A 17,824-nucleotide genomic window follows, 5' to 3' on the forward strand; every position below is an offset into this window, starting at 1 on the left:
TTTTTTCAGATACTTTAATTCATCTCTATATTTCTTATAATACCTAATACAATGTATATGATATAGAATTAGTTGTTTTATCTGTTGCTTTAATGTTGCTTTAAAACTTGCATTATTCTCTATTGGTTTGTTTGTCATTTTAATTTTTATTTATTTCTATTGTGATTGGATCCATGACTCAGGACCTGCAAATATGGGAGGCTGACTGTTTACTGTTTCATGTATACCATATACTGTTCCATTGCTTTAGATTTTTTTGTTCCTTTCTAAAGTCACTTTGTAGCTCTATGATAAAATATTTATCTGTGTTATGCTCTATATGAGTGTATGTGTGAGCATCTGAATGAATCAAAATCTCAAAGACTAAAACATTCGAAATCCTAAATGTATGAGTCAAAATCTAAACACTTAAAACAGAAATATCTAGACAAAATCATCTTCCTTTTGTTAAATGGTGATTTTTTTAAATCAATACCCAAGGAACGCACTGATTTAGGGGATGCTTCAGAATTTGGCAGCAAGAAGTAAGGGAGAAGAACAGTGATTACTGAATTCTGATAAAAATAAAATGATGTTTTAAAGGAAAGCCAAGCTGTTTGGAATGGAACAGTCCTGAAGCCTACAACTTTGCCTGTGATGACAAAGGAGGCAATGACTGGGCACAGCAACTACCTCATTACCGTACTCTAGCTCACTGTAATAAAATTACTAGCAAAATGGTGATTTTAGTAAGTTAAATACATTTTAAGAGTGCCGAAGAGTACTTAGCACATATCTGATGTCCTGTAATGAAATAAAGATGTGGTTTAAAAGGAAGATAATGGTAATGGACAGCCAGACAGTTTGATTTGCCTGGAGGTTATGGACAGGAAGACAGGTTTTATCTTCCTTTGTATACATCATTACTGGTTTCTGTTTATATTTTGTCTCAGACAGGATGTTAGTTTGGTTTTAACATACTGTTAAACCTTAACATTGACATTTAAAATTGAATCTGCCATATTTCCCATAAGAAGTTCTGATCTAGATATTGCCCTTCTTACCTTTCCTTTTTTTGTTACTGGTATGATTCTTTTCTGGTTGTCTAAACTCAGAATTCAAAAATCACTTACTCTTCTTGTGTCCATTCTCATCCACATGTAATTTTCAGTAAGTCTGAAAATGTTACACCCATTTTCAATCTTTGCCTCCTTTCTCCATATCTTACATAACTGTCCAATCTCAGTTAAGTTCTTCAGGATTATTGGGCAAACACTCTTTTATATACTTACTATGCAGCAACTCTCTTCGTATTTCCTTCCAATTCATTCCTCAACTTAGCCTTGCTGTGTATTTCTCGGTATTTTTATTATGTTGGCCTAGAGCTCAAAACCTCTCTCCAATGATTGACATTTTTTTTGTTTTGTTTTGTTTTTGGAGAGGGAGTCTCAGTCTCACTCTGTCACCCAGGCTGGGGTGCAGTGGCTTCATCTCGGCTCACTGCAACCTCTGCCTCCTGGGTTCCAGAGATTCTTATGCCTCAGCCTCCCCAGTAGCTGGAATTACAGGCACCCACCACCACGCTCAGCTAACTTTTGCGTTTTTAGTAGAGAGGGGGTTTCACCATGTTGGTCAGGTTGGTCTCAAACTCCCAACCTCGGGTGATACGCCTGCCTCAGCCTCCCAAAGTGGTGGGGTTACAGGCATGAGCCACCGTACCCAGCCATGTTTGACTATTTTATATAAAGTTTGCTTTCAAGCCCCTTTTCAATATGTTTACCATTCTAATTTTTGTCTCAACTATGTGTAAAGTATCTTTGTGTCACAAGTCAGTTTCCTAACCTGCAATGCAATGTGTATGTAGTTCTCAATGCCACACCTTAAATTTACCTTTAGGTAAATGAAATTTAAGTATAATTTATAGAAGAAATCTCTCAAATTATTACTATTTCAATTAATAGTGAAGAAGAGAGTATTCATGATAATCATGCCCTTAACTGTTTAAAGTATATATTGAATATTAGCCTTTATATTCTTAGACTAAAAATTTACTCATTTTATTAACATTTAATATTATTTTCAACAGGTTTAAGTATTTTATAATTTTGAAGCTATTATCATTTATTCAACAAATATATATATAAATTATTTGCTATGTGCCTGGTATGTTACCAGACATTGTCCTAAGCATTGGTAAGACAGACAGATAAGCCTAAATTCTTGAAGAAGGCAAAAGTAGACAAGTAATTAATCAAGATCACTTTGATAGAGATAGCTGTATAAAAAGGAGAAGAGTTGACTTATACAGATGGTCCCCAACTTACGTTTTTTTCTTGTTTGTTTGTTTTTTACTTTAAATGTTGCTAAAAGGATATGCATTCAGTACAAACAGTGCTTTGAATTTTGAATTTTGATCTTCTTCTGGTCTAGTGATATGTGATACTCTATTGCAATACTGGGCAGTGGCAGTGGGCTGCAACTCCCAGTCAGCCACACAATTGTGAAGGTAAACAACTGAAAATCTACAATGTATAACATTCAATAAATTACATGAGATACTCAATACTTTGTGTTAGATAATTTTGCCCAACTGTAGGCTAATATAACTGTTCTGAATATATTTGAGATAGTCTAGACTAAGGTATGATGTTTGTAGGTTACTTGAATTAAATGCATTTTTGACATAGGATGTTTTGATATGGTCAACTTATGATTGGTTGACACATAACCCCGTTGCAAGTTGAGAAGCCTCTAGTAAAGAGCAAAAATGATGCGTAGACTGTTGGATATCTTGACTGAGCAGTCTATTATAGTTGCTCCTAAAGAAAGACTGAGCTAAGATTTGAATGTTGACAAGAACCCAATCTCTTGAAAATCTGAGGAATATCCATACCACACAAAAACAAAACACAAATACCTTCATGTGAAGTTTAAGAGACAGATATGGCATGATCACATAGGCAGGGATTTATAAACCTTATAAAGAGTTCATAAGAAGGTTATATTTTAGGTCAGGTTAACTGTAAATATATTTGAGTATTTTGAGTAATAAATCATTTTAACTTCTGTGTAGATAAAAAAAATTACAAAGGCATCATTTCAAACTTTTATTATTGTGTTATACTAACTCACTGGCCCTCTTTCTGTTTTTGAATATGTGATACAGAGATAAAAAGAAACTCCAGGGCCTGGCCTAGTGGCTCATGCCTGTAATCCCAGCACTTTGGGAGGTGGAGGTGGGCGGACCATGAGGTCAGGAGATCGAGACCATCCTGGCTAACACAGTGAAACCCCATCTTTACTAAAAATACAAAAAATTAACTGGGCTTGGTGGCGGGCACCTGTATTCCCAGCTACTTGGGAGGCTGAGGCAGGAGAATGGCATGAACCCAGGAGGTGGAGCTTGCAGTGAGCAGAGATGGCACCACTGCCCTCCATTCAGTCTGGGAAACAGAGTGAGTGTGACTCCTTCTCCAAAAAAAAAAAAAAAGGAATTCTAAGACAGAGTCTTGAGACATGTCATCATTTAAAATTCAGTCATATGCCAAAAGGTAAAATAATGGAGGAAGAGAAAGAGAACTATGAGGTAGGAATAAAATTATGGAGGGCTCAACTATGTCAAATGCCGCATATAGGTAGGATTAGATAGAAACAGAAAAGTGAATTTTGTGTAGTAAAATATGAGTGTCATTGATGATTGGACCAGAGCAGTTTCATAGATTGAAGATGAAGTGGGGACAAAGAGAGAATATAAGTCAAGAAAGCCACAACATTAACTATACAAAACTTGTTTTCTTTTTTGGCTGTTTTATGGTAAGATTATAAAAGAATTACAAAAGTAAGTTGAGGAGAAAATGTGGTTGAGGGAGATCTTTTTAGCTAGTTAGTTTGCTTAAAAATAGGCAAGATGAAAATTACAATATATTGTATGCTTATTAAAGTGACTATATAAGAAATATGATGATATATTAATAGAATGGAAACAATGCTATTGCCGTAGCATGACTGTAATCGTGCAATTGCAATGCAATTCAGTGTTCTAGAGAAGGTGAAATCCAGAAGTCAAGTAAATCAAAACTCGGAGTAGGGGCAAGGAGCAAAATTAAAAAATGTTGGGTAGAGATGTAGGTTAACAGATTTGATTCTGAGAAGATAAGAACTTTCCTCAATTCCTTTTTATTTTTTTTTTTCAGTAAAATATAAGGTGAAATCATCAGCTCATAGAGTTGATAGAGGATGTGGGTAGTGAAGGGCATTATCAAAAATTTCAGATGAGGTTGGGCACGATGGCTCCTGCCTGTAATCCCAGCATTTTGGGAGGCCGAGGCAGGCAGATTGCTTGAGTTCCAGAGTTCTAGACGAGCCTGGGCAGCATGGTGAAATGCCAACTCTACTAAAAATACAAATATTAGATGGGCATGGGAGGTGGAGGCTGCAGTGAGCCAAGACCATGCCACTGGCACTCCAGTAAGGGCAACAGAGTGTATCTCAAAAAAGAAAAATAGAAAGGAAAAGAGAAAGAGAGAGAGAGAGAGAGAGAGAGAGAGGCCGATGGAGGGAAGGAATGAAAGGAAGGAGAGAGAGAAAAAAGAAATAAAGACAATCAGAAATAAACCAATTGTGCAATAAAAAAAATAAATAACCTATAAGTGAGGATGTGGCAGAGAGTTGAGATTTAAGACATAGATAACAGAAGAGTTGTTTACCTTGAAATACAGTGTCCTCATGTATTCCCCATTCCATAATACTGCATTCAATGTATTTTAAATTTCATTTCCAGTGGTTTCCCTCATATAGCTGTACTTTCAATCCCAAAACACATCTTTAAAAATAAATCCAATAAATTCTACATATAATTATTTAGACCAGGAATTCAAAACATTTATGTATAATAGAACAATTTTAACACCAAAAAATTACCCAAAAGATATTTAAAAGGCATTATTTACTACAAAATTATTTCATTTCTAAATTTTATGAATTCAATCTTATATGGATATAACTCATGCTTAGTCACCAATATCAAGAACATGTAATTAAAGTCTAAGAAAATCTGTCTTGTATTTGTAGTGGTACATATTAATACTATTAGCATGTAGTACTGATACATAAATATATAAGGCTTATCTTATATATTCCAGAACTTCAATTCCTATCAAATAAACATGCTGCCACTTTATTATACATGATTCCATCACTTCATGTCAAAAATGAATAAGAAAAATACCATGGTTTTGAATGTGTAGTTTTGTTGAAGATTATATTTTGCTTTCCACTAAGTTTTCTGAAATATTGAAAATATTTCTATACCTACATTTTCCACCTATTTTGAAGCTCTTGGTAAAAGTTACTCTCATGTAATGGATTATACCACATTCCTATATTACCTTAGATAATTTTCCAGTATCCAAATTTATCTTGAAGCTTTGCTTATTCTGCTCATTCTCAGAGCTACATTTTTTTCTTACAGTTTATGTCTTTGAATTTTGACTATTACTATCTACAAATTGACGGCTCATTGTGGATTTCTTTTCCAGATTATTCCATAAAAAATGCGAGCTAAGGTGGCATACTTCACTGTATTTATGGAGAGAAATGACCAATTAATTATATGCTTTCTTTCTTAAAAAAACAAATCAGAACTTTATCCCTGATTTATAATTACTTTCTCAGGTCTCTCTTTCTTGGCTATGCCTTTCTAATGTCAAAGAACAGACAACTAACCATTATAGCATCCATTTATATTTTATGATGATATGAGTCATATGATTAACGGTTGATGTTATTTATCTCTGCTTCTTGGATAGATCCCATTCTTCCCACACCTTAGCTTTCTTTCTGGCCTGTTTCCTTTTAGGAACATCATATATTCTAGATGTCCATATTTTGGCATATAAAAAGAATATTCTAGCTACCTATCTGAAAATTCTTAAGTTTTATGTAACAATATACTTCTAATTCTTTCAGAAATTTTTCCTAGTCCCTCTGTATCATAAATACACACACACACACACACACACACACACACACACACAGAGTATGATAAGGGGTATTGTAGCTGAGACCCTCTGAAATCTCTAATTATTAGTGAAAATACAGTAGTGCTTCTCAGAATCCAAGGGCATGGGTATTTTGTTAAATAAGAATCGTGTCACAATTCTAGTGTTTTGTATGTTAGTGAGAGGTCAAGCCAGCTGGGTTTCTGGGTGGGGTGGGGACTGGGAGAACTTTTCTGTCTAGCTAAAGGACTGTAAATGCACCAATCAGCACTCTGTGTCTAACTAAAAGGTTTGCAAACACACCAATCAGCGCTCTGTAAAAGGGACCAATCAGCAGGATGTGGGCAGGGCCAAATAAGGGACTAAAAGCAGGCCAGCCCAGCCAGCAGGGACAACCCGCTTGGGTCCCTTTTCACTCTGTGGAAGCTTTATTCTTTTGCTGTTTGTGGTAAATCTTGCTGCTGCTCTATCTTTGGGTCCACACTACCTTTAAGAGCTGTAACACTCGGCCAGGCATGGTGGCTCACGCCTGTAATCCCTGTACTTTGAGAGGCAGAGGCAGGCGGATCACGAGGTCAGAAAATCGAGACCACGGTGAAGCCTCGTCTCTACTAAAAATACAAAAAATCAGCTGGGCGCAGTGGCGGGCGCCTGTAGTTCCAGCTACACGGGAGGCTGAGGCAGGAGAATGGCATGAACCTGGGAGGCGGAGCTTGCAATGAGTCGAGATCATACCACTGTATTCCAGCCTGGGCTACAGAGCGAGACTCAGAATCAAAAAAAAAAAAAAAAAAGAAAAGAAAAGAAAAGAAAAGAGCTGTAATGCTCAACACCAAAGTCTGCAGCTTGACTCCTGAAGTCAGCGAGACCACGAACCCACTAGAGGGAAGAAACTCCGGATGCATCTGAACATCAGAAGCAACAAACTCCGGATATACCATATTTAAGAACTGTAACACTCACCGCGAAGGACCGCAGCTTCATTCTCGAAGTCAGCGAGACCAAGAACCCACCAATTCCGGACACATTAGTACTACTATTTGTGGTATAATAACATTTATACTTTTATATTTATACCTTGAATGACTTGCTTTGGACTTTATTTTAAAACCATCTATGAAGAATTGCTTATATGATGGGGATGTGTTCTGTTTTGTATGTGATTAAACACTTACCTAGGAGATTTTGTGGTTTCAGTTCCAGGTCACTGCAGTAAAGCAAGTATTTCAATAAAGCAGATATTGCAATCAAGTCATACACTTTTTTTTTTTTTTGGTTTCCTAGTGCATATAAAGGTATGTTACACTACACTGTAGTCTGTTAAGTGTGAAATAGCATTATGTCTAAAACATGTGCATACCTTAATTAGCAAATACTTTATTGCTAAAAAATGCTGACACAGCGACACAAAGTGGGCACAGGCTGTTTGAAAAATGATGCCAGTAGGCTTGCTTGTCACAGTGTTGCCACAAACCTTCAATTTGTAAAAAAAACACAATATCTGCAAAGCAATAAAGTGAATCACAATAAAATGAAGTATGTCTGTAATTCTGACCGTAAGTATCCTTGTCAATCTAAATACTTGATAATCCTTATCCTCACTCTGTCTGATTAGCAGGATGTCTGATATCTCTAACTACAATTATTTATCCAGTACATTCTAGATCAGACCTGTGTTTGATTGCTTTATGCCAAAGGGATGGGTAATATTTCAGTGTTAATAAACCAAATATCAGGCTTCACAAATTATCAGTTTTATGCCTTTGACATAATATCTAAATATTTACTTAAAATTACATGCTGTTGAAGAAGATAGTAATGTTGGAGCACCCTGTTAGATCTGCTTGGATATTCCAATATAAAATTGACTCCCAAACTATTGAAAGACTCCTCACTCAGGACTCTTTTCAATGATTAAGCAATTATTTGTCAATGCCAAACTGATGGGACTATGACATACAAAATCTGGAGCTGTAAAAGTTTCTTCTTGGAATAAAGTGGTAAATAGATTCCTAATCTCTCGCGCGCGCGCGTGCACTCTCTCATTTGAGACAGTCTCATTCTGTTGCCCAGGATGGAGTGCAGTGGCATTATCTTGGCTCACTACAGCCTCAAACTTCTGGGATCAAAGGATCCTTTTGCCCCAGCCTCCTGAAGAGCTGGGACTACAGGTACTTGCCAGCACATCTGGCTAATTTTGTTTTTGTTACTTTTTGTAGAGGTGGGGTCTCACCATGTTGCCCTGGCTGATCTTGAACTACTGAGCTCGAGCAATCCTCCTGCCTCAGCCTCCCAAAGTGCTGAAATTATAGACATAAGTCACCATGCCTAGCATGATTTCTTCTTTTAAAAATAGTTGAAGCCAGTTCTGAAAGTATTTCTTCATGTTTGATTTCAGCAGCCTGTGTCATCAATTTTTATCTTTGATTTTTCAGTGACACCATCAAGAAAACAACAGAGACAAATTATTTGTGATTGAATATTTTCACTACAATTATACTTCAGCTTTTCTCAGGGTGTAAGATAAAATAAATTAAATTAAATTAACAGAGTATTCATGTGTAACTTTAAAAAATTATTTAGGAAGATTCTCCTGGTAGTGTTATAACTTACATCTCTTTTGACTATGTTTTAACCTTATAATATCTTTTCTTCAAATTGGTCTTCCATCTTTTAGTGACAAAAGTCATCTTTTCTTTGTTAAAATACTTTTGGGAAATCTCAATTCTTTTAACAAAGAGGGTGACTTAAAAGTCTTAATTACTGTTTTATAATGGAAAATATGGCAACCCTCCCTCTTTTCTTTCTTTCTTTCTTTCTTTTTTTCTTTCTTTCTCTTTCTTTCTTTCTTTCTTTCTTTCTTTCTTTCTTTCTTTCTTTCTTTCTTTCTTTCTTTCTTTCTTTCTTTCTTTCTTTCTTTCTTTCTTTCCCTTTCTTTCTCCCTTCCTTCCTTTCTCTTTCTTTCTCTCTCTCTCTCCCTCCCTCCCTCCTTCCCTCCCTCCCTTCCTTCCTTCCTTCCTTCCTCTTTCTTTCTTTCACAGAACCTTAAGCAATTACAAGTTGTTTAAGACCCATACTTGAAAACACTCTAGCAATGCAATTTAAAAAGTACAGAATTTAGAATCGGACACATCTGGATATATTTTTCTTTTCTATGTTACTATGAATAATTTATGCATTGTTTATGATTATAAGTCTTCTTATCTATATAATTGAAATAATAATTCTTTATATTCTTTAGGGAGGTAATTAAAATGATGCATTTAAAAAGCTGAGCTCAGTACCTGACACACAGTGATTGCTCAATAGATACAAGCACTCATTTGTCCCTATTTTTATAATAGTCTAAACCAGAATCTAATGAACTAGTATCAGCCAATTGGTCATTGATAGATTATACTCTATGAGAAAGTTTCTCTTTCTTTTGTTTTTAAATGAAAGCTATGTCTCCTCATTCTTAGATTTCTTTGTAGGGTTTTTTTTTTCCCCCACTTTACCATTATATTATTGTTCTTGTCATGCTTCTCTATCACTTGTCTTTACTTTCTAAACATTCATCTAGGGTGCTCTCATCCCAGTCACTGCAAAATCTTTACCTCTGGCCTTGACCTCTTTCCTATATCTATGTCTAGTTAGTTAATAGTCCCCTAATCAGTTAGAAAGGAATATGTCTAGTTAATTCGTCAATTTATGCCCCCCCAGATAATTATGCTCTTCTTTTCTAGTAAGTGTCCCCGAATTTATCCTCCTGGTTGTAAAAGTCTGATTCCAAAGCATCGGTCTTTGACTGTTTTCTTTTCTCTCCCATCTTCCACACCTAACCTACTTTCGAAACATTTTTTCAAATATTGTTTGCTTACCTACCATTCCCAATGGTATTAGCTAAACACAGGTAATCATACTCACTTTACTTAGACTACGATGACAGATTCCTAACTGATATCTCTGCCTCTAGGCTTGTTTGCTCTTAATCTACTCTGTGGATGATAGCCAGAGTAACCTTAAATTGCTGATCTAATGTTGTCATTTATTGTGCCTTTTAATTTTTAATTATCATGAATACATAATAGTGGTACATATTTATGGGGTACCTGTGATATTTTCATACAAGTATACAATGTGTAATGATCAAATAAGGGTAATTGGGATATCTATCACTTCAAATATTTATCATTTCTTTGAGTTGGGAACATTACAAATCTTCAAGCTATTTGGAAATATGAGGTGAATTTTTGTTCACTATAGGCATCCTACTGTGCTGTTGAACACAAGTACTTATTCCTTCCCTCTAACTGTATATTCGTACGAATTAACCAACTTCTTTCCATCGCTTCCTCCCTGCTTCACTTTCCAGCCTCCGGAAACTATTATTTTACTCTCTATCTCTATGATATCAACTTTTTTAGCTTTCACATATGAGTGAGGACATGCGACATTTGTATTTCTGTGCCTGAATTATTTCATTAATGTAATTTCTATAAATTCCACCTATGTTGTTGCACATGCCAGGATTTTCTTTTTTTATGTTGAGTACTATTTCATCATACATATATGCCAAATTTTAAACTTCATTCATTCATTAGTGGATGCTGAGGTCGATTCCATTTTATGCTATTGTTAGCATGCTGCAATAAACATAGAAGTAAAGATTTTCATTCCTTTTGATATATATCCAGCAGTGAGATTGCCAAATCATATGGTAGTTCTAATTTTAGTGTTTTTTTGTTTTTTTGTGTGTGTGTGTGTGTTTTTTGAGACGGAGTCTTGCTCTGTCACCCAGGCTGGAGTGCAGTGGCCGGATCTCAGCTCACTGCAAGCTCCGCCTCCCGGGTTTACGCTGTTCTCCTGCCTCAGCCTCCCGAGTAGCTGGGACTACAGGCGCCCGCCACCTCGCCCGGCTAGTTTTTTTGTATTTTTTAGTAGAGACGGGGTTTCACCGTGTTAGCCGGGATCGTCTCTCGATCTCCTGGCCTCGTGATCCGCCCGTCTCGGCCTCCCAAAGTGCTGGGATTACAGGCTTGAGCCACCGCGCCCGGCCAATTTTAGTGTTTTGAGGAACCTCCATATTGCTTTTCATACTGGCTGTACTAAATTTCCACCAACAGTGTATTAGCCTTCCCTTTTCTTCATATCCTTGCTAACATCTGTTATTTTTTGTTTTGTTTTGTTTTTATAATGGTAATTCTAACTGGGGTAAAATGATATTTCATTGTGGTTTTAATTTACATTTTCATAATTGCAAGTGAATTTGAACATTTTTTCGTACAGCTGTTGGACATTTGTATGACTTATTTTCAGAAATTTTTATTTAGATAATTTGTCCATTTTAATATGGGATTATTTGTGTTTTTTTGCTATTGAGTTATTTGAGTTCCTTATATATTCTAGTTATTAATCTTTTAATGACTGGATAGTTTTCAAACCAACTTCTTTTATACATCATCCAAACTCTTACCTCTCACATACTCTGATTCACCATCAGCCCAGCAAAATATCTGTGGATCCTTCAGATGTAGCTAAATGACTGATTATAAAAGGTAAGAAAAATGGTGCTGAAAGGAGATGTATATAATTTATGTAACAGCCTGTAATTTAGTTTTAATTTTTATTCTGCAATGGACTTCTTAATATGAAAACCTGTTGAAATAACTTCATCTTCTCCTATGATAAATGTTATTAAATAATTGAAAATAAAAATTGTAAAACATTCAAAATAATTTTGAAATAAAATAACAACAGCAATTTTTATATTTTATAGAGTATATTAATAAAATGCTTAAATAAACATCTATAGAATGAACAGATTACTATCACACAATTTTAAACTTTCTACAGAAAAAAAAAAACAAGTAAAATTCCATAGTATTTCAACGGGGGTGGGGGGCACTCAAAATATTGCATGTAAAATTGATTTAAAAAAATAAAATCTATATACTTATAGCTCTACTGCTGTTAGTTTGTCTTTGTTCCCAAGCTGTATTTTGAACAAGCTTGAAGAATAGTTTCTAAGTACATAAGTTTATTGCTTGCACTGTGTGCTAATTTTCCCCTTGTGTTATGGAAGGCAGTAGCTTAGATACTTGATTTTTAAAGCCAGAGGAGTAGGCCTGCTGATCTCTCAAGAATTCAGCTAAGCAAATCTTAAGAGCATGATTCCTATCTGAAGATGGGTTATTATTTATTTCTTATGTTTATCTTGTATTTATTGATCTAATCTATGTAAATCAAATCTTTACCTAAGGGCTCTAGAGCTCATGCACACAGAGGAAATTTAACATTCAACCTGAAGTCAATCCTCAATTACTCAGTGGCTAGTTACCCATTTCAGTGGAAGGATAATTCATACCTCTGGCTGCTTCTCCTTCCTCTCAGTGCTTGCATTTTTGCTGCTTTGCTTATTGTGATTTTTCTCCCTTAGAGGATCAAGAGTAATGGAATAACCAGGTGCATAATGCTAATCATCTCACCTTCACGTTTTGCATTTCCAGCTTTTACCCAAATCAATATTTTGGTTAAAGACTTTACCTTTGATGTCACATTCCTTCTCTCTCTCAATTACTTTCCAATTTATAGCCTCATGCAAATCAGCCAAATGCCTTGATCTAGGAACCAGATTGCTGCATTTGTAACTCCTGTGCCTGCCCTAGCATGGGTACAGTAGACTCTTAATGACTCCTTTCTTCTAGAATCTGCCATTGTTACTAAATATTTTAGACTTATTCTTTATGACTTTTCCTAAATGTTAATCACTATTTTGCCAGCATAACCATCGCTAATTTTATCGAATATATAAAAGAGTAGAGAAATAAAAAAATAAAATTTTATATCATCCCTATGTTCTGTTATTAGTAAATGTTTATTTATTGGGTATTTATGAGATGTATTAAAGTGGCAAATATTTATAATAGATATTAGACATTTTATTGCCCGCTCTTAAGAAATTCATAATTTTTAAGAACTTGAATTTAAACATGCTTAAAATATTATAGGATGTTGGCCGGGCGCGGTGGCTCAAGCCTGTAATCCCAGCACTTTGGGAGGCCGAGACGGGCGGATCACGAGGTCAGGAGATCGAGACCATCCTGGCTGACACGGTGAAACCCCGTCTCTACTAAAAAAAATACAAAAACTTAGCCGGGCGAGGTGGCGGGCGCCTGTAGTCCCAGCTACTCGGGAGGCTGAGGCAGGAGAATGGCGTAAACCCGGGAGGTGGAGCTTGCAGTGAGCTGAGATCCGGCCAGTGCACTCCAGCCTGGGCGACAGAGCGAGACTCCGTCTCAAAAAAAAAAAAAAAAAAAAAAAAAAAAAAAAAAAAAAAAAAAAAAAATTATAGGATGTTAAGCTCTTTAAGAATAAAGAAGCCTATAGAAAAATTTATCAATGAATCTTTTCTGTCACTTTCATTACCTTGACTTTACCTTACCATTTTCTCAAGTCTAAAATTATCTTTCCATTATGTTTCATTTTGCTACATTATATGCCTCTATCAAGCTTGACAAACCACACTGTGTGTGGAAGCTTACCCTCCCATTTTAACAGACCAAAAACTCAGACTCAGATTCTGTTTATATATTTAAAAAAAAAAAAAAATTATTTCATCTTAACAGGAACTTGACTAAAATCTTGGGCTTAGTGCGCTTTGTTGACCTTGTAATTTAATTCTTTGTCATTCATGAGCATAATGTCAAAACAATCATATTAAGTTTCCCTTTAGACAAATCTATATCCACACATATTTTTACATCCTTGGCATTTTCAAAGCCATGGCTACCATATAGTTCATAGTTTTTCAAATGAATGTATGAAATTGGTATTCTGGGCCTAACCCACAGAGAAGATTTTCTTCCTAATGTTGAACAAACAAAAAGAAAAAAAACAAATTCTTCCCTCACTCTTCAAAGAGGCAGAATGTATGTTTCCTTCATGCTTTATAAAGATGCTTATTTTTCTTGTGTTTAATTATTTAGCTCCCACATTTTCCAGTGGAGAAATTATAATACTTACTCCCTGTAAGTTTGTTTGTTATTGGCTCTCTTGTTTATGCAAGCTCTCTAAATAATCTATGCCCCATTAATGACAGCTACTAAACAAATATGATAATTTTTGTTGTGTGCCTAGCCCTATTACTAAATGACACAACTTCAAAGATAATTGGAGAGTTAGAATGAGTAAAGAGAAGTAAAGATGTGTTCAGAATGAAGACAAAATTATCAGAAGACAGCAGTAGGCAAACTGAAGAAACTATACCTACATGCATACATTATTTTTACTATCTGACTAAGGAATTTTGGTAACTTAAAAATAATTTGCATTTACAATTATGTAATTGATTATCTATCTATCTATCTATCTATCTATCTCTTTCTATTGAGAGAAATATTCTAACCAATTCACTGAACAAAACATCACATTCAATTTTCCAGACCAACATGAAAACTGTAAATATCTAAGGAAGAGAATAAAAATTCATAAATAATACAATTAAGTGTAAAAATTGCTATCATATTTTAAGTATGGATTTAGAAGAAAAAAGTTGCATTAGTTTCAAAGACCAACTTAATTTCATCTACTAAAGAGATGGATTTCATTTCAATTTTTACTTATTATTCATCTTCATAATAAAATATGCTGCAGGAGAATTGAGTAAAAGTAGATTTCAGGTTTTGCCAGATTTTAAAGTATATTAAATTGAGTTAATGTTATTTGGTTTCTATAACATAGCTATAGGATTATATAAAAGAAAGTTTATAGAAAATCAGAATTGAAAATAGTGTTATGAACTGTACTTTGTAAAACTTAGTTGACAGGTTACAATACATCCTTTTTATCTATAAATAAAATATAGGGCAACAATTATAATAAAAAAATCTACCCTTTATTCAAAGTCTTAATAGAATAATAAAGAGAGCTCAGAACAGCATTTCTTTGGATATAAAATTTGCTGAGAACTGCACCAATGTTATATAGCATTAGAAAATTTTTAAGTCTTAGGAAGACCACAGAATATTGTTCCAAGAATAATTTAAGGTAAGTGATGGTATAATGACTATTGACTAAAGTTAAATGCTTCCTCAATTTCTAATAATGTTTTTTCATAAATGTGATTACAATATTGTTTATATGGTTAACTACGAAGGTTGTAAACTTTAGAAATATGAAAATTAAATCTAGGGCAGATGTGTGCATTGTTGACTCTGTGTTTGAATAAGAATCAAGCAAGCATTCATTGAGCGTACAATACTTATTTAGTATTGTGTAAGACAATTTGGCATATAAAAATTTCAGTTAATATCCCTATAATATCTAGTCTTGAAGATGAGAAAAATAGAACAATCAATGCTAGTTTTGGTCCTGGTGAATACAATTAGTTATCATTGTTTATCTTATGATATGAAATCACCTGTGATTGACAAGTAAAACTTGTTGATCATGCGGAGAATTGGCAAGAAATGGATTTATGTTAAATTGTCATTGTCACTGAAAAATCTGGGGGTAGAAGACATGAAATAATTATCCATAAAAAAGCATAGATATCTGCTATATAAATTTTGCAGAAATTATGATATTTAGGTAGTATCCCTAGATTCTCTACTAAATTTTTAAGTCTATTCTTTGCTGCTTTTTAAATTTCATTTTACATCAATAACCTGTGATTTCCCAGCAGATATTTTAAGGAAACTATTTTTTTTTATTTATTTGTTTTTCTAATATATTCTCCACAAAAAAAAGTATTAATTTACTAATACTAAATGATACATAATTCAAGCAGTACAATTCTAGGGGACATATGTAGTGGGAAAAGATTGCTTTTTAATTTTACTTTATTTCATTTATTGTGGTTAAATAAATTTTAAAGGCTAAACATTATGATTATTTATTGATTACTATATTGAAGGACCTAGGGATTTCTCTAGTAAAAGATTCAGTTTAACTTTATTCAGTACAGTGTTTTTCCCACCGATATTAACACAGAAAAGTTTTTGTTCCAGTACCACTACTAATAATATTTTTTGACACACTATTCTGAGTAACAGGTAATAAAATAATAAACTGCATAACATGCCATACTGGCAGATGGTTGGTGATAAGAAAATGATAGAGTAGTTCTTGGCAAAGGTTGCCATGCATCTTAAGAGTCAGGAAAAAAATTTCCAAATACAAAATAGCAGAAAAGTCAATAAAGAGTCAATAAGACAAATGAATGCAAATGAGACATTAAAACACTAGTGAAACAAGCTCCTGTTAATAATGAGAAGAAATTATCAAGTAAGAAGCCCAATTCAACTCAATTCATCAAACATATTGAGCCCCTTCAAAGTACAAAATATTCTGCCAGTTGCTGCAGGCATTCTAAAATGAGTTTCTGAAGACCTACTTCTATTCTGAAAGAATTTTGAACCTAATAGATTAGGATGGCATGGAAGACAATCCATACATAAACAGTTAAACTTTTGGTACAATATAAGGTTTATAAGGGTTTTTTATAAAAGCTTTTGGGATCCCTGCAATGAAAGGGATTATATAAGCTCAAAATACATGGTTAATTAGCACAGGAAAGTAACCCTTTAATAAAAGAAGGTGAACATTATTTTAGAGTAATATCACAGACACCATTAAATAGGACTAAGACTGGAATATTTGCATAATTTTTCAAAAGAAATAAGTCAAATCGTGAAAGCCACACAATTTAATATTATAGGTCATAAGAGAAAACAAATGTTAAGTAATTTTGACCAATGTTTCCAAATAGTTAGCTCCTAAGTGTTTGTTAACAATTTACACATTAGATTCTCTCCCCTGTAGAATTTGATTTAGTAGGCATAAGCTCAGTTGAGACATCTGAATGTTTAATAATTGTTCAAAATATTTTGATTTAGGCTATAAATGCACCAAACATTTAGAACGATACCTTAGTTTTTAGGAATGTAACTTGTACAATATTTAAGTTCTAAATAGTAAATAAATATAAATGTATTTTCTTGATTAGAGATTTTAAAAGAGGCATTCAAAAGCCATGATAACCTCTGAAAGCACAGTTCAGACAAAGCAAAAACAAATTATCTCAGTGAGTTGGAACCTAATGGAATCATTATGCCTGTGCATGGAAGAAATTGATTATCTCTGATGAAAAGATTATGTATAAAAAGTTTAATTCAAATAAATGATATAAACCCTTGAAAATGACATCTATAAGAAGTATAAGGGTAAGGACAGTAGCTTGAGCAATAAGATTCTAAAAAAAAAAAAAAGAAAGAAAGAAAAAGTGCATTAGTTACAAAAAGTGGCATAACAAAAAAAGTTTCTTTCATGTAGACAGTGTAACTCAAACCTAAATGAGAAGGAAATAAAGCCAAATATATTTGGAGAGGTCATGAGACTTCAGAGTTGTTCCAAGAGAAATAAACTCTTCCAGTCCATATAAATGACATTAAGAAACTGGCAGGCATGAGGGACTCAAAACTGAACTAGAGGAAACATTTTTCATAACTTCGCAATTATGAACAGCAAAGGTGCCATATAAAGAACTCTTGCCAAATTCTTCATAGTTAAAAAAAAAAAAAAAAGGAAAAAAAAAAAGAAAGTAGTTTGCAAATTACATAATTCGTGACCTTAAGTTCAAAGCTATATTGGCAGGCTCCAAATATTTATTCTCAAATGTTTATGAACACTAAGGAAAACAAAATTTAAAGGAGTATTAAAAATAAATAAATAAAACAGGTATCCCTAGCAGTTAACCTGGATTAGCTATAAGCATATTTCTGAAATAAATTTTAAGGGACACTAATTTTACTCAAAATGTTGACAGATAATCTCATACAAAATGTCCTTTGTAAAAAACAGTTTGT

Source organism: Macaca fascicularis, chromosome 2, assembly GCF_037993035.2.
Source record: "Macaca fascicularis isolate 582-1 chromosome 2, T2T-MFA8v1.1".
NCBI classification, from domain to species: Eukaryota; Metazoa; Chordata; class Mammalia; order Primates; family Cercopithecidae; genus Macaca; species Macaca fascicularis.